This window comes from Mustelus asterias, chromosome 1 (assembly GCF_964213995.1).
Source record: "Mustelus asterias chromosome 1, sMusAst1.hap1.1, whole genome shotgun sequence".
NCBI lineage: Eukaryota > Metazoa > Chordata > Chondrichthyes > Carcharhiniformes > Triakidae > Mustelus > Mustelus asterias.
Window position 1 is genome coordinate 189,504,161 of NC_135801.1, and position 25,291 is coordinate 189,529,451.

The following is a 25,291-nucleotide window of genomic DNA, read 5'->3' on the forward strand; positions in this document are numbered from 1 at the left end:
ACCAGGATGATAGGGAGTGGGATAGCTTGATCTTGGTTTCAGATAAAGCTCGGCACAACATCGTGGGCCGAAGGGCCTGTTCTGTGCTGTACTGTTCTATGTTCTATGTTCAGTCTTCACTAGAGAGGATATAAGCAACATCCCAGAGGCAGCTATAAATCAGGGAATGGAAGGGAGGGAGGAACTCAGGAAAATTACAGTCACCAGAGAAGTGGCACTGAGCAAATTGTTGGAGCTGCAGCTGACAAGAACCCGGGTCCTGTCGGACTTCATCCAAATGTCTGGCCAATGAGATAGTTGATGCATTGGTTTTAATTTTCCAAAAATCCCTAGATTTGGGGAAGGTCCCATTAGGTTGGAAGATAGAAAATGTAACTTCATTATTCAAAAAGGGAGGAAAACAGAAAGTGGGAAACTACAGGCCAATTAGCTTAACATCTGTCATAGGGAAAATGTTAGATGCTATTTTCAAAGATGATATTATAGCAGGCCACTTGGATAAGTTCAAGGTAATCAAGCAGAGTCAACATGGTTTCGTGAAAGGGAACTCATGTTTAACCAACTTATTAGAGTTCTTTGAGGAAGTAACATGTGCTGTGGATAAAGGGGAACTGGTGGATGTACTGTACTCAGGTTTCCAGAAGACATTTGATAAAGTGTCACACCAAAGGTTATTGCAGAAGATAAAAGCTCACGGTGCAGGGAGTAATGTATTGGCATGGATAGAATATTCTGGCTAACCAGAAGCAGAGAGTAGGCATAAATGGGTCTTTTTCAGGTTTGCAAGATGTGACGGGAGCTATGTCACTGGGATCAATGCTGGGAACTCAGCTGTTTGCAATTTATATAAATGATTTAGATGCAGGAATTGAAAGGATGGTTGCCGAATATTCTGATGACAAAAAGATCGGGAGGAAAGTAGGACCTAAGAAGGCTACAAAAACATACAGATAGGTTAATTGAGTTGGGAGAGATGTAGCAAATGGAGAATAATGTGGGAAAATGTGAAATTGTCCACTATGACAGGAAGAATAAAAAAGAATCATATCCAAAGGTGAGAGATTGCAGAGCTCTGCAATGCAGAACGTGCGTGAATCACAAAAGGCTATTATGCAGGTACAACAAGTAATTTGGAAAACTAGTAGAATGTTATCATTTATTGTGAGGGGAACTGATTACAAAAGTAGGGAGGTTATGCTTCAGTTGTACAGGGAATTGGTGAGACCAGGGCTGGAATTCTCCGACCTCGCACGTGGCCGGGCTTATCCAGTCCCGCTGTTGTGAATAGATATTTGGCTGAGTACCAACTTCTCCATTCGCGCTAGCAGCGGTAGCGGGCCGTGCAAAACCAGAGGATTCCAGCGGCATGTGGAGTACTGTGCACAGTATTTGTCACCTTATGTCAGGAAAGATGTAAATGCATTGGAAACTGTTCAGAGATTTACCAGACTAATACCTGGAATGGGCAGGTTTTTCTTCGTTCATTCAAGTTTTTTTACACAGAGGGTGGTGGGTGTCTGGAACTCACTGCCGGGGGAGGTAGTGGAAGCGGATACAATAGTGACTTTTAAGGTGCGTCTTGACAAATACATGAATAGGATGGGAATAGAGGGATATGGTCCCCAGAAGGGTAGGGGGATTTAGTTCAATCGGGCAGCATGTTCGATGCAGGCTTGGAGGGCCGAAGGGCCTGTTCCTGTGCTGTAATTTTCTTTGTTCTTTGTTCATTTGTGGAACATGGGCGTCGCTGGCTTGGCCAGAATTTATTGCTCATCCCATTGTTCAGAGAGCATTTGAGAGTCACCACGTTGCTGTGGCTCTGGAATCACATGTAGCCAGACCAGGAAAGGATGGCAGATTTCCTTCCCTAAAGAACATTAGTGAATCAGATGGGCTTTTCCGACAATTGACAATGGTTTCACGGTCATCAGTAGACATTTTTTATTGAATTGAAATTCCGCCATCTGCTGTGGCAGGATTCGAACTCGGGTCCCCAGAACATTCGCTGAGTTTCTGGATTAATAGAATCATAGAATCATAGAATCCTATAATGCAGAAGGAGGCCGTTTGACCCATTGAGTCTGCACTGACCACAATCCCACCCAGGCCCTATCCCCATAACCCAATGCATTTACCCTAGATAGTCCCCTTGGCACTAAGGGGCAATTTAACGTGGCCAATCCACCTAACCCGCACATCTTTGGGCTGTGGGAGGAAACCAGAGCACCCGGAGGAAACCCACGCAGACACGGGGAGAATGTGCAGACTCCAGACAGATCGTGATCCAAGCTGGGAATTGAACCAGGGTCCCTGGCGCTGTGAGGCAGCAGTGCTAACCACTGTGCCACCGTGATAATACCACTAGGCCATTGCCTTGAAACTCTATTTCTCAAAAGGCGGTGGAAGCAGAGTCTTTAAATATTTGTGCAGCAGAGGTGGATAGATTATTGATAAGCAAGGGGGCGATCAGTTATCAGAGGTAGGTGGGATGCAGATATCAGATCAGCCATGATCTTATTCAATGGGGGAGCAGGCTTGAGGGGCTGAATGGCCTTCTCCTGCTTTTTGTTCAACAGTGACAACACTCTGAAAGCACTTTCGGTAGGACGAGGTGATAAATGGCACCAAAAAAAATGCAGTCTTTCTTTCCTTCCTTTCATCCTTATTTCCTTTGCTTCCTTCCCTCCATCACATTAGTCTCAGATGGATTCAGAATTAGGCACCAGAGATTAAAATATGGGGCACTTATCTATTGTACCGCCCAGGCTCTCAGCATATTATATATGTTATTAAATAATAGATCATATTATTGCTATAAAAGATTGAGGATTGTTTAATTATCTGTTGTACCATGTTTTTTTTTTAATAATCTCTTGGTGTTCTGCTTAATATTGAAGTCCTAAAGGGGGTCACATGAATTTTTACAATTTTCTTCTTAATTGTTTTATCTCTGGATTCCCTTATCCCTCAGGAGGTAATTATTATATTAATATAGTAAGGGTTCTTAATATAATATGAGGAGGAATGGAGGTAGTGTTAGCCTACACATGATGGTCTGTCAGGACTGGCGAGCTATAGATAGTGCTGGAAGGTGTGTACGCACCCTGTGTATACAGGCTTACGGGCGTTATGCAGGCCTGGAAACTTGATACTCTCGTCCGTGTGAGCAGATGTCAAGGAACGTGGCAGTTTGGCGATTCCAGTTACTACAATTATTATGTGAGCTTCGTGGTGATGTTAGTGGACGAGTCCTGGATTAATAACCCTGAGCCGTGAATTCAAATCCCACAGCAGAATTTAAATTCGATTAATTAATTGAATAAAAAGCTAGTAACGGTGTTTTTAAAAAATTCATTCATGGGATGTGGGTCTCGCTGGCTGGGCCAGCATTTATTGCCCAACTCTAATTGCCTAGAACTAAGTGGATTGATTTGATTTGATTTTGATTTGATTTGATAGATTTAATATTGTCACATGTAATGCGATACAGTAAGAAGTATTGTTTCCTGCTTGCTATAGAGACAAAGCATACTGTTCATAGAGTACATAAGGGACAAGGAAAGGAGAGGATGCAGAATATAGTGTTACAGCCACAGCTAGGGTGTAGAGAAAGATCGACTTAATATAATGTGGGTCCGTTCAAAAGTCATAGGGGAGGAAAGGAGGGAGCGCAGAATGTAGTGTTCCAGTCATAGCTAGGGTGTAGCGAAAGATCAACTTAGTGCGAGGTAGGTCCATTCAAAAGTCTGATGGCAGCAGGGAAGAAGCTGTTCTTGAGTCGGTTGGTACGTGACCTCAGATTTTTATATCTTTTTCCCGACGGAAGAAGGTGGAAGAGAGAATGTCCAGGATGCGTGGGGTCCTTGATTATGCTGGCTGCTTTCCCAAGGCAGGGGGAAGTGTAGACAGAGTCAATGGATAAGAGGCTGGTTTGCATGATGGACTGGGCTTTGTTCAAAATCCTTTGTAGTTTCTTGCGGTCTTGGTCAGAGCAGGAGCCATACCAAGCTGTGATGCATCTGGAAAGGATGTTTTCTACAGTGCATCTGTAAAGATTGGTGAGAGTCGTAGCAGATATGCTGAATTTCCTTAGCCTCCTGAGAAAATAGAGGCGTTCGTGGGCTTTCTTAACTCTAGGCCATTGCTAGGCCATTTCAGAGGCATTTAAGACTTAATCACATTGCTGAGGTTCTGGAGTCACATGTAGGCCAGACCAGATAAGGATGGCAGATCTCCTTCCCTAAAGGACATTAGTGAACCAGATGGGTTTTTGATGATGGTTTCATGGTTATGACAATAAAGCAACTGGATTTCGTAAAGATCCACCTGATTCTCCAGTGTTCTGGAGAATCCCGGAATTCCCTCCCTGACAGCACCGTGGATGTACCCACACCACATGGACTGCAGCGGTTCAAGAAGGCAGCTCACCACCTTCTCAAGGGCAATTAGGGATGGGCAATAAATGCTGGCCTAGCTGGTGATGCCCACAGCCCACGAATGGCTATTGAAAGCTGGACCATGCTCAAGGACCACATCTGGTAACACTTGATAGAGAGAAGGTAGAAATATTGGAATGATCGTGACTAGAAATAGAATCGTAGAATCCCTACAGTGCAGAAGGAGGCCATTTGGCCCATCGAGTCTGCACTGACCACAATCACACCCAGGCCCTATTCCCGTGACCCCATGCATTTACCCTAGCTAAATCCACATTATAGGAGAGATGTTATGGGCGGCACAGTGGCACAGTGGTTAGCACTGTTGCCTTACAGCGCCTGCACTGACAACAATCCCACCCAGACCCTACCCCTATAACCCCACATATTTACACAGTTAGTCCCCCTGAAACTAAGCACAATTTAGCATGGCCACTCAACCTAACCTGCACATCTTTGGAGGAAACCGGAGCACCAGAGCAAACCCACGCAGACACAGGGGGAACGTGCAAACTCCACACAGTCACCCGAGGTTGGGATTGAACCTGGGTCCCTGGTGCTGTGAGGCAGCAGTGCTAACCACTGTGCCACCGTGCCGCCCATACTTTACAGTCGTTTGAAGAGTGGGTTTCTTGGGGGAAATTGCAAGTAAGTCTAATTGCAATTCCCATCTCTAAGAAATGACCCCAAGAAAGGTCAAGACTGAGGCATCTACTGTGAAGAAAACACCAATGGCCACGTGGGAGGAAGCCATTTGAATGCATTCAGTAAACTTAAAAGCGAGCCAGCAAAGGCTTGCTGCACTGTGCCAAGTTAATCTGAATTCTTTGGAAGAAATTAATAGAATTAATGGGTGAGGGAAATATATCAGGAAGCATTTGATTCCTCACCAGAGATCTTGGCTAATTTAAAAGCTTCGCAGGGTTAAGGAAGAAATCATAACCTGGCAATGAATTTGAATCAAATTGAGGTCATCAATAAAAATGTAAGTTTTATTTCAGTCTGTGTAAAACTCATTGACCCACAAATGCCAGGCAATGACCATCACCAATAAGAGACACTCTAACCACCGCTCCTTAACATTCAATGGTGTTACCATCATTGAATCCCCCACTGTCAACATCCTTGGGGTTACCATTGACCAGAAACTCAACTTGACTCGCCACATAAACACAGTGGTTACAAGAGCAGGTCAGAGGCTAGGAATACTGCGGCGAGTAACTCAAATCTTGACTCTCCAAAGCCTATCCACCATCTACAAGGCACAAGTCAGGAGTGTGATGTAATACTCCCCACTTGCCTGGATGGGTGCAGCTCCAGCAACACTCAAGAAGCTCGACACCATCCAGGGCAAAGCAGCCCACTTGATTGGCACCACATCCACAAACATCCACTCACTCCACCACCGATGCTCAGTAGCAGCAGTGTGTACTATCTACAAGATGCACTGCAGCAATTCACCAAAGATCCTTAGGCAGCACCTTCCAAACACACAATCACCTCTGTCTAGAAGGACAAGGGCAGCAGATAAATGGGAACACCACCACCTGCAAGTTCCCTTCCAAGTCGCTAACCATCCTGACTTGGAAATATATCGCCGTCCCTTCACAGTCGCTGGGTCAAAATCCTGGAATTCCCTCCCTAACGGCATTGTGGGTCAACCTACAGCATGTGGGCTGCAGCATTTCAGGAAGGCAGCTCATCACCACCTCAAGGGCAGCTAGGGATGGGCAATAAATACTGGCCAACCAGTGACGCCCATGTCCCACGAATGAATAAAAAAATCCCCTTCATACCCATCTGCTTTAATGGATCAACTTGATGTAACCACCATGTGATAAACTTCCTTCTTACTCCATTTGAGATCATTTGCACTGTCCAGAGAAGCAGGTCATTCAGCCCAACTTGCCTGTATCAACTGTTTGAAAAGAGGCGGCACGGTGGCACACTGGTGAGCACTACAACCTCACAGCGCCAGGGACCCAGGTTTGATTCCAGCCTCGGGTCCCTGTCTGTGTGGAGTTTGCACATTCTCCCCGTGTCTGCGTGGGTTTCCTCCGGGTGCTCCGGATTCCTCCCACAGTCCAAAGATGTGTAGGTTAGAAAGATTGGCCATGATAAATTGCCCCTTAGTAGGTCAGGGGGAGTAAATATATGGGGCTACGGGGATGGAGCCCTGTGAAAGATGAATCTCCGGAAGTTCAGTGCAAACTCGATGGGCCGAATGGCTTCCTTCGGCACTTTAGGGATTCTATGAACTATCCAATTCATCCCATTCCTCTTTGCTTTCCTCATTGTCCTGCCACGTTTTCATTTTCAAGTACTTATCTTTTGAAAGTTGTTCTTGAAACTGCTTCCAACACTTTTTTTCAGATCACAAGAAATTATTATGTAACTTGGTCAGGGATTAGGACATTAGGAGGGGGGAGGATGAGGGTGCAGTTTGGGAGAGAAGAGGTCCTGAATTTTACCAGCCCACTCACTATGGGAATTGGAGTGGGCGAGGAGCGGACCATGGAAAGATCCATTGACCTCGGGCAGGATTTTACAGTTTTGGGACGAGCAAGGTGTAAATTCTCGCCCTCTTTCTCTGCCTCTCTCTCTTTCTCTATCTCACTCTCTTTCGCTACCTCTCTTTCTCTACCTCTCGCTCTTTCTCTCTCTCTCTTTCTCTATCTCACTCTCTTTCCCTACCTCTCTTTCTACCTCTCTTTCTCTACCACTCTCTCTCTCTCTCACTCTTTCTACCTCTCTCTCTTTCTCTATTTCACTTTCTTTCTCTGCCTCTCTCTTTTTCTGCCTCTCTCTCTTTATCTCTCTCTCTCTCTATCTCTCTCTCTCTCTATCTCACTCTCTTTGTCTTTTTCTATCTTTCTCTGCCTCTCTTTCTCTCTCTCTTTCTCTATCTCACTCTCTTTCTCTGTCTCTTTCTCCGCCTCTCTCTCTTTCTCTGCCTCTCTTTCTCTATCTCTCTCTTTCTCTGCTTCTCTCTCGTTCTCTGCCTCTTTCTCTTTCTCTACCTCTCCTTCACTGTCTCTCTCTATTTCTCTCTCTCTCTCTTTCTCTCCCTCTCTCTTCTTTCTCTGTCACTCTCTCTGCCTCTCATTCTGACTTCCTCTTTTTTCTGTCCCTCACTGCCTGTGTTTCTCTTGATGTTTTTTTCTCTTTATTGCTTCTATCTCTGCCACACTCTCTCTCCGTCTCAAAGTGCGGAATTTTAAGACCCATAATCCCGCCAATGGGATTTTCCAGTTTCGCTGAAGTCAGTGGGCTTTTTAACGGCTTGCCCCATTTTCCAGTGCCGTCCCCTCAATGCTGAGGCGGTAAATGCCGGGGTGGTATAATTCCACCTTATGTTTCTCTGTCTCTCTCTGCTTCGATGTGGAGATGCCGGCGTTGGACTGGGGTAAGCACAGTGAGAAGTCTCACAACTCTGCGTTTTCTCTGCTTCTTATTCTCCGTCTCCCCATCTCTCTGCCTGCTTGCCTGCCTCTGTTTCCCTTTAACCTGTTTCCCTATTTCTTTATAGAATCAGAGAATCCTGACAGAGCAGATGCAGGCCATTCGGCCCATCAAGACCACAATCCTACCCAGGCCCTATTCGCGTATCACTACATATTCACCCTGCTAATCCCCTGACACTCGGGTCAATTTAGCATGGCCAATCAACCTAACCCGCACATCTTTAGACTATCATCTGCCTCTTCTGCTGTTTCACATTCTCTGTTACCCCTCTATCTGTTTTGACACCTCTGTCTCATTTCCTCCGTTTCTCTGCACTTTCAATCCCTTCCTCTGTTTCATTCCTCCATCTCTGTGATGTCTTCCTCATGTCTTTATTCTCTCCATATTTTTGCATCGCTGAGGCTCAATCTCTTTGCCTGTTATCTCTCTCTCTCTCTCTCTCTCTCCACACGTAACAAAGTCGCAATCCCATGCTAATTTGTACTCAAAAGAAAGAAGCTCTGTGATATTTTGGCGGCGACCATGCTTGCAACTCCTAGCAAGGAATGAAAGAAAGGATGACACAAAGCCCAGAAGCACCGTTCCTGATTCCTTCAGGGACCAGGCGAGCATATTTGGAGTGTGCCATCGCATCAATGAGGCAGGAGTAGAAAATTCAATTTGAGACAGGTAGAGCTATCAAATTTACTTCTGTCCATTTCGACCTGATACAATGTCAAGGAGGGTTCCAGTCCTCAAAGTGTTTGTTAAGCGCTAACTGCATTACTCGAGGCTGGGGAATCCACACATTGTGTCATGTCTCCATTCCTCCCCCCCCCCCCCCCCGACCCCACTCCGTCCCCCGACCCCCATCACCACCAGAGAAGCAATCGAGTAGCAAGCTTAATTCGACCCTCTCCTGTCCGACAGACGCTCATTGGAAAAGACACGACCCAATGTGATTACGCTGAAGTAAGGCTGCTGTGTCCCCGATACATTATCTGAAATATACTTTGATGATTTCTTTTGCCTGCCAGAGCATTCTCCAGGCCGGCAATTCAGTTAGAGTTGAGGAAGTGGTGATGGATGGTGGCGGGAGGAGGGGGGTGGGTGGATGGGTGGGTTGTTGGGGAGGGTAGGGGAGGAGTGCAGAGAACAAGTGATTTATCATTGTTAAAGGAACTGTCCAAGGTTGGTTTGCCTGGAGAGGACTGAGTCAGACTGGGGTATTTTCCACCTGCGGGCCACTTTTCATGAACATTCTCGGTCAGTCAATGCAAAAAGGTAAAAGCGACATTTTTCATACAGCCAATCCCCAATTTCAAGGACAGAATAACATTTTTTTTTAGAACATAGAACATAGAAAAAATGCAGCACAAACAGGCCCTTCGGCCCACAAGTTGCGCCGGTCATGTCCCTACCTACCTCGGCTTGTATATAGGCTTACCTATAACCCTCAATCCTATTAAGTTCCATGTACTCATCCAGAAGTCTCTTAAAAGACCCCATCGAGTTTGCCTCCACCACCACTGACGGCAGCCGATTCCACTCACCCGTCACCCTCTGAGTGAAAAACTTACCCCTGACATCTCCTCTGTACCTACTCCCCAGCACCTTAAACCTGTGTCCTCTCTCTCTTTTGCTTATCTTTTGAAACTTAGAATTGTGCAGTTCAGCAAATTCCCCTGCCTACAAATTATTTAAGTTTAAGTTGAAAATTTATTTCTTATTGTCACAAGTAGGCTTACATTAACATTGCAATGAAGTTACTGTGAAAATTGCTCTTGTCGCCACACTCTGTACCATTGTGACGGTGAAATTTGAATTCAATGAAAATGTGGAGTTAATAGTTTAATGATGACCATGAAGCAATCATCGTTTGTTGTAAAAAACCCATCTGGTTCACTAAAGTACTTTCGTTTTAAGTTTATTTATTAGTGTCACAAGTCAGCTTATGTTAACTCTCCAATTAAGTTACTGTGAAAATCCCCTTGTCACCACACTCTGGCACCTGTTCGGGTGCACTGAGGGTGAATTTAGCATGGCCAAAGCACCTAATCAGCACATCTTTCAGACTGTGGGAGGAAACAGAAGAAAACCCACACAGACACGGGGAGAACATGCAGACTCTGCACAGACAGTGACCCATGCTGGGAAGGATGTCCTTCGGTCAATGAGCCTGTACCGACTCACCGGCAGAGCATCCCACCCGGGCCCTATCCCCATAACCCCATGTATTTACCCCACTAATCCCCTTAACCTGCACATCTTGGATCACTGGGGGGAAATGTACCATGGCCAATCCACCTAACCCGCACATCTTTGGAGTGCGGGAAACCCACGCAGACATGGAGAGAATGTACAAATTCCACACAGACAATGACCCAAGCCGGGAATTGAACCCGGGTTCCTGGTGATGTGAGGCAGCAGTGCGAACCACTGTGCCACTGTGTCACCCCCCGAAAGGGAAGGAAATCTGTCATCCTGACCTGGTCTGGCCTATATGTGACTCCAGATCCACAGCAGTGGACTCAGAGATGGGCACCAAATGCTGGCCCAGCCAGCGCTGCCCTCATCCCATGAACGATTAAAAAAAAATTGACAAAAAATGACAAACTGCACGTAGCTTTGCCCTGGGGATCTTAAAATTCAGCTGAGAGCTGTTGGTGTATTAATTCACTAACTAATGTCGTTTGTGTAATCATTTCATATTTCTAAGTCTTTTCCTCAGCGTGTCCAGTTAATACTGAGTCAGCGAGCCATCAGCTATGGTCTCTGTTATTTGTGCCGGCAAGACAGTGTCATTGTGCATGGGATTAAGAATCTTTTATTAAAATCCGTTTTGTAGGACGATTCTGACAAATTGCCCCCTGTCCTCAATCAGCTGTCTAGCCTCAGGGGGCAGCGAGGAACAAGCAGTGAAATTACTTCAGTGCCCTGAAATGAAACTTGAAGAACCTGCGCTGTGGGCGACATGGTTTCGTTATTCTTGGTCATGTCCGACCCCTCCGCACAAATCTGAGGCAGGCTACATCATTGAATAATCATAGAAACCCTGTGCAAAAAGAGGCCATTCGGCCCATCGAGTCTGCACTGACCACAATCCCACCCAGGCTCCATCCCCATATCCCTACATATTTACCCTGCTAATCCCCCTGACACGAGGATCAATCTATCACGGCCAATCCACCTAACCTGCACATCTTTGGAATGTGAGAGGAAACTGGAGCACCCGGAGGAAACCCACGCAGACACGGGGAGAACATGCAAACTTCACAGAGACAGTGACCCGAGATTGGAATTGAACCCAGGTCCCTGGCGCTGTGAGGCAGCAGTGCTAACCACCATGCAGCCCACATAGAATTACGTCACTATTGACAACATCATTTTTCATCCCCAATGGGCAGCATGGTGGCACAGTGGTTAGCACTGCTGCCCCACAGTTCCAGGGACCCAGGTTCAATTCCTGGCTTGGGTCACTATGTGTGGAGTTTGCACATTGTCCCCGTGTCTGAGTGGGTTTCTTCTGGATGCTCCGGTTTCCTCCCACAGCCTGAAAGATGTGCTGGTTAGGTGCATTGGCCATGCTAAATTCTCCCTCAGTGTACCCGAACAGGCACCGGAGTGTGGCGACGAGTGGATTTTCACAGTAACGTCATTGCAGTGTTAATGTAAGCCTACTTGTGACACTAATAAATAAACTTTAAAAACTTTAAACTTCAGCTACATACCACTGACCCTACATTACTTGGGCCAGCTCCTACCTGTAACATATGTGCTGCGATTGTGCGCCCGTGTTTGTCATGAGCGCAAACAGGGATTTGGGAGCAGAATCTCACGGAACTCGGAAAACACGAATCTCACCAGCGAGACCTTGTTTTCCAATTCTCACCCCCCGCAACCCGCCAATGACGTAACAAGGTTCCTGTCCAGAAAGGTTAGGAACCTCATTTCAATCAATTATAATATAATCAAAGCAGTTTCCTGCCATGGTCCCTCTTACTCCTCCCCACCCCACACCCTCCCTGCTTAGCGGGTTTAAACGCTTAAAGTTAACATTTTGCTGTACAATTGCTTTCACAAAATATGAGCCCGGCAAAGGAAGTCTGCCAGGGGAGCACAGTCCAGTGCAGCCCCCTGGGGGGAGAGACATGCCTGGGCAGTACCCTGGAACTGCCTGATGGCATGCCCCTTGACACAATGACAGGGGAGGCCCTCTAGGGAGCTCCATGGGGGTGGGGTGTGGGTGGGGTTCGCTCTCCTGTGACAGGAGAATAGGGGATTTTTTTTTCATCACTGTTCCGTCCTCCGTAGAACCGGCAGAGAAACCAGAAGCAGGAGGAGGACATTTGGGCCTTCTCGCCTGCTCCGCCCTTCATTTTGATTATGGTTGATCATAGAATTCAAGGCCAGCACATCCTTCCTTAGATACGGGGCCCAAAACTGCTCACAATACTCCAAATGGGGTCTGACCAGAGCCTTACACTGCCTCAGAAGTACATCCCTGCTCTTGTACTCTAGCCCTCTCGACATGAATGCTAACATTGCATTTGCCTTTCTAACTGCTGACTGAACCTGCACCTTAACCTTCAGAGAATCTTGAACAAGGACTCCCAAGTCCCTTTGTGTTTCTGATTTCCTAAGCATTTCCCCATTTAAAAAATGGTCCATGCCTCCATTCTTCCTTCCATAAGACCATAAGACATAGGAGCAGAATTAGGCCACTCGGCCCATCAAGTCTGCTCCCAGTGCATAACCTCACACTTTTCCACATTGTATTCCATCTGCCACTTCTTTGTCCACTCTCCCAACCTGTCCAATTCCTTCTGCAGCCCCCTGCTTCCTCAATACTACCTGTCCCTCTACATATCTTTGTATCATCTGCAAACTTACCAAAATTGCCTTCAGTTCCTTCCTCCAAATCGTTAATGTATATTGTGAAAAGTTGTGGTCCCAGCACTGACCCCTGAGGCACACCACTAGTCACCTGCTTCCATCCTGAAAAAAACCCCTTTATCCCCACTCTCTGCCTTCTGCCAGTCAACCAATCCTCTATCCATGCCAGGATCTTACCCTTCACAACATTGGCTCTTAACTTATTTAACAGTCTCCTATGCGGCACCTTGTCAAAGGCCTTTTGGAAATCTAAATAAATCACGTCCAGTGGTTCTCCTTTATCTAATTCCTTGTTATCTCCTCAAAGAACTCTAACAGATTTGTCAGACATGACCTCCCCTTGACAAAACCGTGCTGACTCAGTCCTATTTTCTCACGCACTTCCACGTACTCCGCGATCTCATCTTTAACAATGGACTCTAAAATCTTGCCAATGACTGAAATCAGGCTAACCGGCCTATAATTTCCCGTCTGCTGCCTCCCTCCCTTCTTAAACAGCGGTGTTACATTAGCTACTTTCCAGTCCTTTTGGACCCATCCTGCCTCCAGTGATTCCTGAAAGATCACCACCAATACCTCCACAATTTCCTCAGCTATCTCTTTTAGAACTCTGGAGTCTAGTCCATCCGGTCCAGGTGATTTATCCACTTTCAGACCTTTTAGTTTCCCCAGAACCTTCTCCTTACTGATGGTCACTACACTCTCCTGGAGCTCTGGCATCCCACTGGTGTCTTCCACCGTGAAGACTGATACAAAGTAACTATTCAGTTCCTCTGCCATTTCTTTGTTTCCTGTTATTACTTCTCCAGCCTCATTTTCCAGTGGTCCAATGGCTATTTTTCCCTCTCTCTTACTTTTCATACATTGAAAAAAACTCTTCCTATCGTCTTTTATATTACGAGCGAGCTTACATTCATATTTCATCTTCTCCCCCTTATTGCTTTTTTAGTTATCCTCTGCTCGCTTTTAAAGGCTTCCCAATCCTTTGGCTTCCCACTAATCCTCGCCACTTTGTATGCTTTCTCTTTTGCTTTTATGCTGTCCTTGCCTTCCCTCGTCAGCCATGGATGTCTCGTCCTCCCCTTCGCATGTTTCCTCCTCCTTGGGATGAATTTCTGTTGTGCCTCCCGAATAACTTCAAAAACTCCTGCCATTGCTGTTCCACTATCTTCCCTGCTAGGCTCCCTTTCCAATCAACTCTGGCCAGCTCCTCCCTCATGTCTTTGTAGTTACCTTTATTTAATTGTAATACCGTTACATCCGATTCCAGCTTTTCCCTCTTAAACTGTAGGGTAAATTCTATCTTATTGTGGTCACTGCTCCCTAAGGGTTCCTTCACCTTAAGTTCCCTAATTAAGTCTGCCTCAAGTGAGTGGTGATGAAGGAGCAGCGCTCTGAAAGCTCGTGATTCCAAATAAACCTGTTGGACTTTAACCTGGTGTTGTGAGACTTCTTACTGTGCCCACCCCTGTCCAACGCCGGCATCTCCACATCATTCTGGTAAACCTTCATTGCACCTTCTCTGTATCTTCTTTACCTACATTTTTTATTCACCTCATTTGGTTCTTTTTCTCTTCTATGACTCGCCCTTTGCCTTTCTTCTTCTCTTATCCTTTCTTCCCATTATTTTCTTTCCTCCTTCTGGAATTTTCTCCTTCTCTCATTTTTTGTCTTCCCATTCTTCTCTCTCTCACCTGCATCACCCCCTTTTCCCCTCGCGATATCTTCTCTCTTTTCTTGCATTCCTTCTTCTTCACTCAGTTAGCGAGTCGGAGTTCCCCACTGTGCATATAATGAAAAGAAAGGTCTTGCATTTATAAATCTTCTCAGTCATTGTCCAGCATTTTGTGCCAACTGGTCGCTGCCCAATTTGAGGCGGGGAACTGATTTTGGAACTTTGCATTTCTGTCGCACCCTTCACAGCCTCAGGTTGTCCCCAAGTGTTTCAGAACCCATGAAATACTTTTGAAGCAGTAGTCACTGTTGTAATGGAGGACAGGCAGTAGCTAATATGCACACAGCAAACTCCCACAAACAGCAGTGAGATAAGTGACCAGACAACCTATTACTGTCATATTGTTTGAGGCATAAATATTGGAGAACTCCCTGCCCTTCTGAAGATGCTTCCATTAGTAGAAGAGACTAGGATCCGAGGACGCAGCCTCAGAATAAAGGGACGACCCTTTAGAATCGAGATGAGGAGGAATTTCTTCAGCCAGAGGGTGGGGTATCTATGGAATTAATTTTTTTGATTAGATTTATTAATGTCACCTGTATTGGCATATGCTGAAAAGTTGTTTCTTGCACGCTGTACAGACAAAGCGTACCATTGAAATAGAACAGTATTAGAGAGTTAGAGTAGAGTTTTAAAAGCATAGAATGAGAGTAAAAGATAGAATTACAGGATGTGCTGGGCACAGCTTGCAAGATGTTGCCACCCTCTGGCGCCATCTTGAATTAATTGCCATAGAAGGCTGTGAAGGCCAGGTCATTGAGTGTATTTAAGACAGAGATCGATAGGTTCTTGATTGGTAAGGGGATCAAGGGTTATGGGGAAAAGGCAGGAGAATGGGGTTGTGAAACATAATAGCCATGATTGAAGGGCGGAGCAGACAGAATGGGCCGAATGACCTATTTCTGCTCCTTTTTCTTGTGGTCTTACCTCAATAGTGGATGTGGGATGTTTTTTACATCTGCCAGAGAGGGCATAGAAGGCTTCAGTTTGATATCTCATTCAAAAGACGGCACCTCTGACAATGCAGCACTCCCTCAGCACTGCCCCGAAAGTGTCAGCCTGGATATTCCTGCTCACTTATCATAGAATAGAATGATCATAGAATCATTTAGATCACAGTGCAGAAGGAGGCCATTCAGCCCATCGAGTCTGCACCAACCACAATCCCACCCAGGCCCTATTCCCGTAACCCCATATATATTCACTTGCCAATCTCCCTGACACTAGGGTCAATTTAACATGGCCAATCAACCTAACCTGCACATCTTTGGAGTGTGGGAGGAAACTGGAGCACCCAGAGGAAACCCACACAGACATGGGGAGAATGTGCAAACTCCACACAGACAGTGACCCGAGTCTGGAATTAAACCCGGGCCCCTGCTGCTGTGAGGCAGCAGTGCTAATCACTGTGCCACCGTGCTGCTCCTTTTAACACCAGAAATGTTAAACTTGCATAAAACGCCTCAACTGGAGTATTGAATCTGCTCTCGACATCACATTTTAGGAAGAATGTAAAGCCATTGTAGAGAGTGCAGAAAGGATCGAGGAAAGTGGTTCCAGGGATGATAGACTTCAGTTATGTAAATAGACTGGAGAAGTTGGGACTGTTTTCTGTGACAAAGAGAAAGTTGAGGGGAGCTTTGATAGAGGTGTTCAAAATCGTGAGGGGTCTGGTCAGAGCAGATAGGGAGAAACTGTTCCCATTGGCAGAAGGATCGAGTACTAGAAGGTGCAGATTTAAGATGATTGGCAAGAGAAGCAAGGGAGACCCGAGGAGAAACATTCTCTATTCGGCGAATGGTTAAGGGAACGTGATTGTATTGACTGAGTGTGTGGAGGAAGGTTCAGTTGAGGTCTTAAAGAGTGAAATATCTGAAAAGGAAGAATATGCAAGGCTCTGGAGAGAAGGTGGGGGACTAGCACTGGGTGAATTGCTCCTTCGGAAGGCTAGCATAGGCATGATGGGCCAAGTGGCCTCCTCCTGAGCTGCAGTTTGAATTTTATTTATTAGTGTCACAAGTAGGCTTACATTAACACTGCAATGAAGTTACTGTGAAAATCCCCTAGTCGCCACACTCTGACGCCTGTTTGGGTACACTGAGGGAGAATTTAGCATGGCCAATGCACCCTAACCAGCACGTCTTTTGGAGTGTGGGAGGAAACCCACGCAGACAAGTGCAGACTCCGCACAGATAGTGACCCAAGCCGGGAATTGAACCTGGGTCCCTGGCACTGTGAGGCAGGAGTGCTAACCACCGTGCCACTCTGTAAATCTTCTGTGAAGTCTTTTATATAAACCTTGGGGGAAATGCGGATTGAGATCTGGCCTTTGAGTGGTGTATCAGAATGAGTTCTGGGCACAATGAGGTTTAGCTATGATATTTTGCCCGGCAGCTCACCTCAACAATAAAGCTCCTGGTATTTTGATTGCCAGACATGGAGTTGGCCTGACCCGGGGGTTAAGTAGATAATGTCAAGGATGTAAAACAGCCAACTCCTGCCAGCTCACAGCTGAGGCCTAGCAGTGATGGTTGTTCAGGATGTAATTTGTGCGCCCAGTCAATTTAAACAAATAGAAAAATGATGAATAATAACCCACTTTCAGCTGCAGTGATGCATGGAGTTCCTCACAAGCCTATAATTTCTCAATTGATATAATGATGGCTTAGGGCTCCTCCAACTGCTGGGTACTGTTGAAGCTGCCACTGCACTATGTACATTCATGAGATTCAATGAATGAGGCAGGACAGAAGCAGGCCATTCGGCTCATTCCCACAGTGCTGGCCCTTTGGATTTTCATCTTTCTTTGCCTATAGTTATCCGAATGTTTCCCCTCAGCCCTTTTAAGTTTACGTTTATTTATCAGTGTCACAAGTAGGCTTATATTAACACTGCAGTGAAGTTATTGTGAAAATCTCCGAGTCACCACACTCCGGCGTCTCTTTGGGTACACTAAGGGAGAATATTTTTAGCGCAGCCAATGTACCGTACTAGCATGTCTCTCGGACTGTGGGGGGAAACCGGAGCACCCAGAGGAAACTCACGCAGACACGGGGAGAACATACAAACTCCACACAGGCAGTAACCCAAGCCGGAAATCAAATCTGGGTCCCTGACACTGTGAGGCAGCAGTGCTTACTACTGTGCTACCATGCCGTTCACTTTACGCTATTAGCCTTGAAATTACTGTTGAATCTGATTCCACTGCCCTCTCAGGCAATGCATTGGCGTTTATTGGTAGGGGGATTGAATTTAGGAGTCGTAGCGTTATGTTGCAACTGTACACAACTCTGGTGCGGCCGCACTTGGAGTACTGTGTGCAGTTCTGGTCCCCACATTACAGGAAGGATGTGGAGGCTTTGGAGAGGGTGCAGAGGAGGTTTACCAGGATGTTGCCTGGTATGGAGGGGAGATCCTATGAGGAGAGGCTGAGGGATTTGGGATTGTTTTCGCTGGAAAGGCGGCGGCTAAGAGGGGATCTTATTGAAACATATAAGATGATTAGAGGTTTAGATAGGGTGGATAGTGATAGCCTTTTTCCTCTGATGGAGAAATCCAGCACGAGGGGGCATGGCTTTAAATTGAGGGGGGGTAGTTATAGAACCGATGTCAGGGGTAGGTTCTTTACCCAGAGGGTGGTGAGGGATTGGAATGCCCTGCCAGCATCAGTAGTAAATGCGCCTAGTTTGGGGGCGTTTAAGAGATCCGTAGATAGGTTCATGGACGAAAAGAAATTGGTTTAGGTTGGAGGGTCACAGTTTTTTTTTAACTGGTCGGTGCAACATCGTGGGCCGAAGGGCCTGTTCTGCGCTGTAATGTTCTATGTTCTATGTTCTATGTTCTATTCCATCTCATTATAACTCGCTGCATTTCTTTTCCCTCATGTCCCCTCTGGTTCTTTTCCTTTATTCTGTGTTCTCTTTTTGTGGATCTTTTTTCTTATTCATTCTTTGGGTGTGGGCTTTGCTGGCTAGACCAACATTTATTGTCTATTCTGAAATGCCCTTGAGAAGGTGGTGGCCTCCATCTTGAATTGCTCTTGTCCCACTGAGGTAGGTACACCCATTATGATGTTAGGGAGAGTTCCAGGATTTTAACCCAACAACAGTGAAGGAACAGCGATACAGAATCATAGAATCTCTGCAGTGCAGAAGGAAGCATCCCACCCAGACCCGATCCCCGTAACCCCACATTTATACTCCGTGAATCTACCTTATCTACACATCTTGAGACATTAAGGGGCAATTTCGCACGGCCAATCAACCTAACCTGCACATGGTTGGACTGTGGGAGAAAACTGGAGCACCCGGAGGAAAACCACACAGACACGGGGAGAATGTGCAAACTCCACACAGACAGTCGCCCAAGGCTGGAATCGAACCCGGGTCCCTGGCACTGTGAGGCGGCAGTGCTAACCACTGTGCCACCGTGCACAGATCCAAGTCAGGATGGGGTGTGCCTTGGAGGGGAAATTTCAGGTGGCAGTGTTCCCATGTGTCTACTGTCCTCATCCTCTTCGGTGGTAAACATTGTGGGTTAGGAAGGTGCCGTTAAAAGAGGCTTGACAGGTTGCATCTCGTAGATGGTGCACATTGTGTAACAGTGGGCACTGGGTGGAGGGGGTGGGGGGCAGTCGAGGGGTTGATTGTATTGGTTAAAGTGGTGTAGAGGGTGACAATCAAGTGAGCTGATTTGTCCTGGATGGTGTTGAGCTTGTTGAGTGTTCTTGAAGTGGGGAATATTCTACCACAGTCCTGACTTGTGCCTTGTAGATGATGGACAGGCTTTGGGGAGTCAGGAAGCAAGTTACACATTGCAGAATTCCCAGCCTGTGACCTGCTCTTGTAGCCACAATATCTATATGCTAAGTCTGGTTCAGTTTCTGGACAAGGTGACCACTCGCACTGCTCACCCACCCCCTCCCCAGGTATGAACAGTGCCAGTGGAAGTATTTTCTTCTTGTCTGCTCTGTTAAAACCCCTGGAACCTCTATCAAAATTTTCACTGGCATTTATTGCGCCAGGGAGTGTAACACACAGCTTGTAAACCAGCAATGAGAATTTGCAACCTTTAATGTTCATAACATGTGTAATCTGCCAGGAATTCCTCTCACCCTTATTTCAACAAAAAAAAATTGCATTTATAAAGCACTTCTCGTTGTCTGAGGTTGTCCCAGCGTGTTTCACACCCAGTAAGTATGTTTCAAGTACAATCACTGTTATAAGGAAAGCATTGAGCGAGCTTCTTGGCCTCCCCTCAGCGTTTTGCTCGGAGGCAGGAGGAGGCGTGCGGTTCGCTGGTGGCGGGATCCCCTGGACCCGCCACTGTCAAAGAGGAATCCCATTTCCTACAGCACCAGGAAATCTGCGGCAGGGATTGCGCCACTGGTGGGACCAGAGGATCCCGCTGGTGTGAACGACCACAGAATTCCAGCCTGTATTTACTTTGATTTGATTTGATTTATTATTGTCACATGTATTAACATACAGTGAAAAGGATTGTTTCTTGCGCGCTATACAGCCAAAGCATACCGTTCATAGAGAAGAAAAGGAGAGAGTGCAGAATGCAGTGTTACAGTCATAGCTAGGGTGTAGAGAAAGATCAGCTTAATATATGGTCAGTCCATTCAACAATCTGATGGCAGCAGGAAAAAGCTGTTCTTGACTCAGTTGGTACGTGACCTCAGATTTTTGTATCATTTTCCTGATGTAAGAAGGTGGAAGAGATAATGTCTGGGGTGCGTGGGGTCCCTGATTATGCTGGCTGCTTTTCCGAGGCAGTGGGAAGTGTAGACAGAGTCAATGGATGGGAGGCTGTTTTGAGTGATGGGCTGGGCTTTGTTCATGACCCTTTGTCATTTCTTGGGGTCTTGGACAGAGCAGGAGCCATACCAAGCTCTGATCCATCCGGACTCACCTGATGAAGGAGCAGAGCTGGTGCTACCAAATAAAACTGTTGGACTTTAACCTGGTGCTGTGAGACTACTTACTATACATCTGGAAAGCATGCTTTCTGTGGTGCATCTGTAAAAATTGGTGAGAGTTGAAGCGAACATGCAGAATTTCCTTAGCCTCCTGAGAAAGTAGAAGCGTAGCGCTTAGCAAGTAACTACAGTGAGAAACGAGTGTGCGATTGGCTGGGTTGAGGAGTGGTCTGTGTGAGCGATGGAATGGACTTCATTGATGCAAAGTCCCTGTTATGCTTTAAATGCCACACATACAGCAAACCTCCTGTCAAAAGCAATTCTTAAGAGTGCTAACTTGGGAGTCTGCAGTTATATGGTTAAAAACCTTGATGATGTTAATGGATTGTTGCCATGGCTACAATCTTGGGGGAATCTGAATGAATGACACCTGTGGTGCATGGGATCTCTCTTCTTTTTTGATTTGGAAGAGTTTAGATATCAATAATATTTTGCCCCATGGTCATATAGACATTCTGATTGTAATCATGATAACCTTCCCAAGCGCCTGATGAATTGGGAGTCAAGCTCGGCTTGGTTTATTATTAATATTTATTTTCAAAATATTGCAAAGGAAAAATACAGCATTAAAAATGAATGAGAGCAGCCCTCTAATGCACAGTGTAACCCCGCACCATTAAACAGACTGTTTTTATAAATCACTAGCAACCTCGTAGTTTAATCAACTCTTTCAAAGCAAATGTGGTACTTTGTCGAATTCTGGCAGTGGGCCACACAAACCACTCGGTAAACCCCAGCCAATCTACCTTTCCCGAGTTTGCCACTGTTGAACTCAGCCTTGAGTCAGGAGGTCAAGTATTTAAGTCCCCTTCCTGCTCTCTGCACGTGTAATCTCCTCACTAACTACAGAGAGGGGATTGTTGTAATTTCAGTGGTACATCATCCTTACATAGAACATAGAACATTACAGCGCAGTACAGGCCCTTCAGCCCTCGATGTTGCGCCGACCAGTGGTACCAATCTAAAGCCCCTCTAATCTACACGATTCCAATATCATCCATATGTTTGTCCAATAACCATTTGAATGCTCTTAATGTTGACGAGTCCAGTACTGCTGCAGGCAGGGCATTCCATGCCCTTACTACTCTTTGAGTAAAGAACCTACCTCTATATCTTTCACCCCTCAATTTAAAGCTATGTCCCCTCGTGCTAGCCATCACCATCCGAGGAAAAAGGCTCTCACTATCCACCCTATCTAATCCTCTGATCATCTTGTATGCCTCTATTAAGTCACCTCTTAACTTTCTTCTCTCTAACGAAAACAACCTCAAGTCCCTCAGCCTTTCCTCATATGATCTTCCCACCATACCAGGCAACATCCTGTAAATCTCATCTGCACCCTTTCCAACGCTTCCACATCTTTCCTATAATGCGGCAACCAGAACTGTACGCAATACTCCAAGTGCGGCCGCACCAGAGTTTTGTACAGTTGCAGCATGACCTCATGGCTCCGAAACTCAATCCCTCTACCAATAAAAGCTAACACACCATATGGCTTCTTAACAACCTTATCAACCTGAAACATAGGAACATAGAAATTAGCAGCAGAAATAGGCAAATTCAGCCCTTCGAGCCTGCTCCGCCATTCAATCTAATCATGGCTGATCTCTCCCTGGTCTCAAATCTGGGTGACACAGTGGTTAGCACTGCCGCCTCACAGTGCCAGGGACCTGGGTTTGATTCCCGGCTTTGGGTCACTGGCTATGCAGAGTCAGCACGTTCTCCCTGCTTCTGCGTGGGTTTCCTCCGGGTGTTCTTGTTTCCTCCCACAGTCTGAAAGACGTGCTGGTTATGCTAAATTTAGCATTGGCCGTGCTAAATTCTCCCTCAGTGTAACCAAACAGGTGCCGGAGTGTGGCAACTAGGGGATTTTCACAGTAACTTCATTGCAGTGTTAATATAACCTACTTGTGATGAATAAATAAACTTTACTTTCCACTGGAGGCTGAGTTATTGAATTTATTTAAGGCTGAGTTAGACAGATTTTTGATTGACTCGAATAAATAAACATAGAAAAACTTTAAACATCTATGCCAACATGGGATGTGATTTTATGGTGGGCAAATGGTTGTCGTCATTGTAGTTACTGAACATAGAACATAGAACAGTACAGCACAGAACAGGCTCTTCGGCCCACGATGCTGTGCCGAGCTTTATCTGAAACCAAGATCAAGCTATCCCACTCCCTATCATCCTGGTGTGCTCCATGTGCCTATCCAATAACCGCTTAAATGTTCCTAAAGTGTCTGACTCCACTATCACTGCAGGCAGTCCATTCCACACCCCAACCACTCTCTGCGTAAAGAACATACCTCTGATATCCTTCCTATATCTCCCACCATGAACCCTATAGTTATGCCCCCTTGTAATAGCTCCATCCACCCAAGGAAATAGTCTTTGAACGTTCACTCTATCTATCCCCTTCATCATTTTATAAACCTCTATTAAGTCTCCCCTCAGCCTCCTCCGCTCCAGAGAGAACAGCCCTAGCTCCCTCAACCTTTCCTCATAAGACCTACCCTCCAAACCAGGCAGTATCCTGGTAAATCTCCTCTGCACTCTTTCCAGCGCTTCCACATCCTTCTTATAGTGAGGTGACCAGAACTGCACACAATATTCCAAATGTGGTCTCACCAAGGTCCTGTACAGTTGCAGCATAACCCCACGGCTCTTAAACTCCAACCCCCTGATAATAAAAGGTAACATACTATAGGCCTTCTTCACAGATCTATCAACTTGAGTGGCAACCTTTAGAGATCTGTGGATATGGACCCCAAGATCTCTCTGTTCCTCCACAGTCTTCAGAATCCTACCTTTGACCCTATAATCCACATTTAAATTAGTCCTACCAAAATGAATCACCTCACATTTATCAGGGTTAAACTCCATTTGCCATTTTTCAGCCCAGCTTTGCATCCTATCTATGTCTCTTTGCAGCCTACAACAGCCCTCCACCTCATCCACTACTCCACCAATCTTGATGTCATCAGCAAATTTACTGATCCACCCTTCAGCCCCCTCCTCTAAGTCATTAATAAAAATCCCAAAGAGCAGAGGACCAAGCACTGATCCCTGCGGCACTCCGCTAGCAACCTGCCTCCAATCTGAAAATTTTCCATCCACCACCACCCTCTGTCTTCGATCAGACAGCCAGTTACCTATCCAATCGGCCAACTTTCCCTCTATCCCACACCTCCTCACTTTCATCATAAGCCGACCATGGGGGGGCCTTATCAAACATTAATTCATTGTTTCAAGAGGGGGACGCAGTGGTGTAGTGGCATTGACATTGGGCTAGCAATTCAGAGACCCAGGGCAAGTTCTGGTGATACGGGTTCAAATCCCACCATCCAACCTGGAATTATACGTCTAATGAAGACCATGAAACCATTGTCGGAAAAACCCATGTGGTTCACTAATGTCCTTTAGGGAAGGAAATCCACCGTCCTTACCCGGTCTGGCCGACATGTGACTCCAAAGCCATAGTAAAGTGGTTGACTCTCAAATGTCCCTCTGAAATGGAGGACAGTTAGTGATGGGCAGTAAATGCTGGGCCCAGCCAGCGATACCCACATCTGTAACTGAATTTTTAAAAAAGGATGTCTCTGTTAAATGCGATGTGCAGGGATGAATATGAATACAGGGTGCCCTGGGGCTCCCCACAGTGAGGGGTCAGTATGCGCAGTTAAAGACTTGCAAGGTACTCATTTCAAACTGAGAACGGAACAACCAGAAACACGCAGCTAGAAGCCAAAGACAAAATGACAAATTGACATTTTTGTCACTTGGGATTAACTAATCCTTGATTTTCAGCAAGTGCCTTTGTTACTTTTTATCTCTATCGCATGGTTGTCTTTGTTCAGTTAGATCAAAAGTTAGTCTGTAAGTGTTCACTATTATGAGGGGTTTTGATAGAGTAAATCGGGATAATCTGTTTCTAATCGGCAGGAGTGTCATTAATCAGAGGCGGTGGTGGTGTCGTGGTGTCGGATTAGTAATCCAGAGACCCCAGAAAATTCTCAAGGGACATGGGTTCAAATCCAACTGTTGGATTTTTAATTCGGTGAATAAAATCTGGAATTGAAAGGCTAGTCTCCTTAATGGTGACCATGAAGCTATCATTGATTGTGGTTAAGAAAAACCCATCTAGTTAACTAATGGTGTCTTTTGTCCTTAACCTGGTCTGGCCTACATGTGACTCCAGACCCACAGCAGTGTGGTTAACTCTTAGCTTCCCTCTGAAATGGCCCAGCAAGCCATTCAGTTCAAGGGCAATTAGGAATGGGCGGCATGGTGACTGTGTGGAGTTTGCACGTTCTGCCCGTGTCTGCGTGGGTTTCCTCCGGGTGCTCCTGTTTTCTCCCACACTCCAAAGATATGTAGGTTAGGGGATGACAAAATTAAAATTACATGGATTGACGATAATTGGCAAAAGAGCCAGAGGGGGAAATGAGAACTTTTCTTAAGGGCGATGGTAACCGATCCAACAACAATTTGTATAGCAACTTAAAATGGAAAGAGAAATAGTCGTCAGTGGAGAGAGATCGGGAACTGTGATGAATTGAATCACATCTTCAAAAGGCTGTCACAAATGCAATGGGTCGAATGGCCTCCTTCTGTAAAATAAGTTGACATATACGCAACCATCTGACAGAAAGATTCCGCATTACTTTTATTTATTCTGAAGATCTGAATGATGGTCAAAGGCTACATTTACCGTCTCCCTCTAGTTGCTTCAAGAAGCTGATGGTGGGAGGGCCTTTCATAGACTCATAGAATCCCTACAGTGTAGAAGGA

General features: G+C 45.9%; 1 protein-coding gene across 2 annotated transcripts in view; it reads left to right on the top strand.

Annotated features, from left to right (window-relative positions):
- The window catches only part of LOC144500844 (transcription factor COE3-like), a 174,934-nt gene that overhangs the window by 110,924 nt on the left and 38,719 nt on the right, over positions 1-25,291 (top strand). The gene's annotated exons all lie outside the window — the stretch shown is intronic.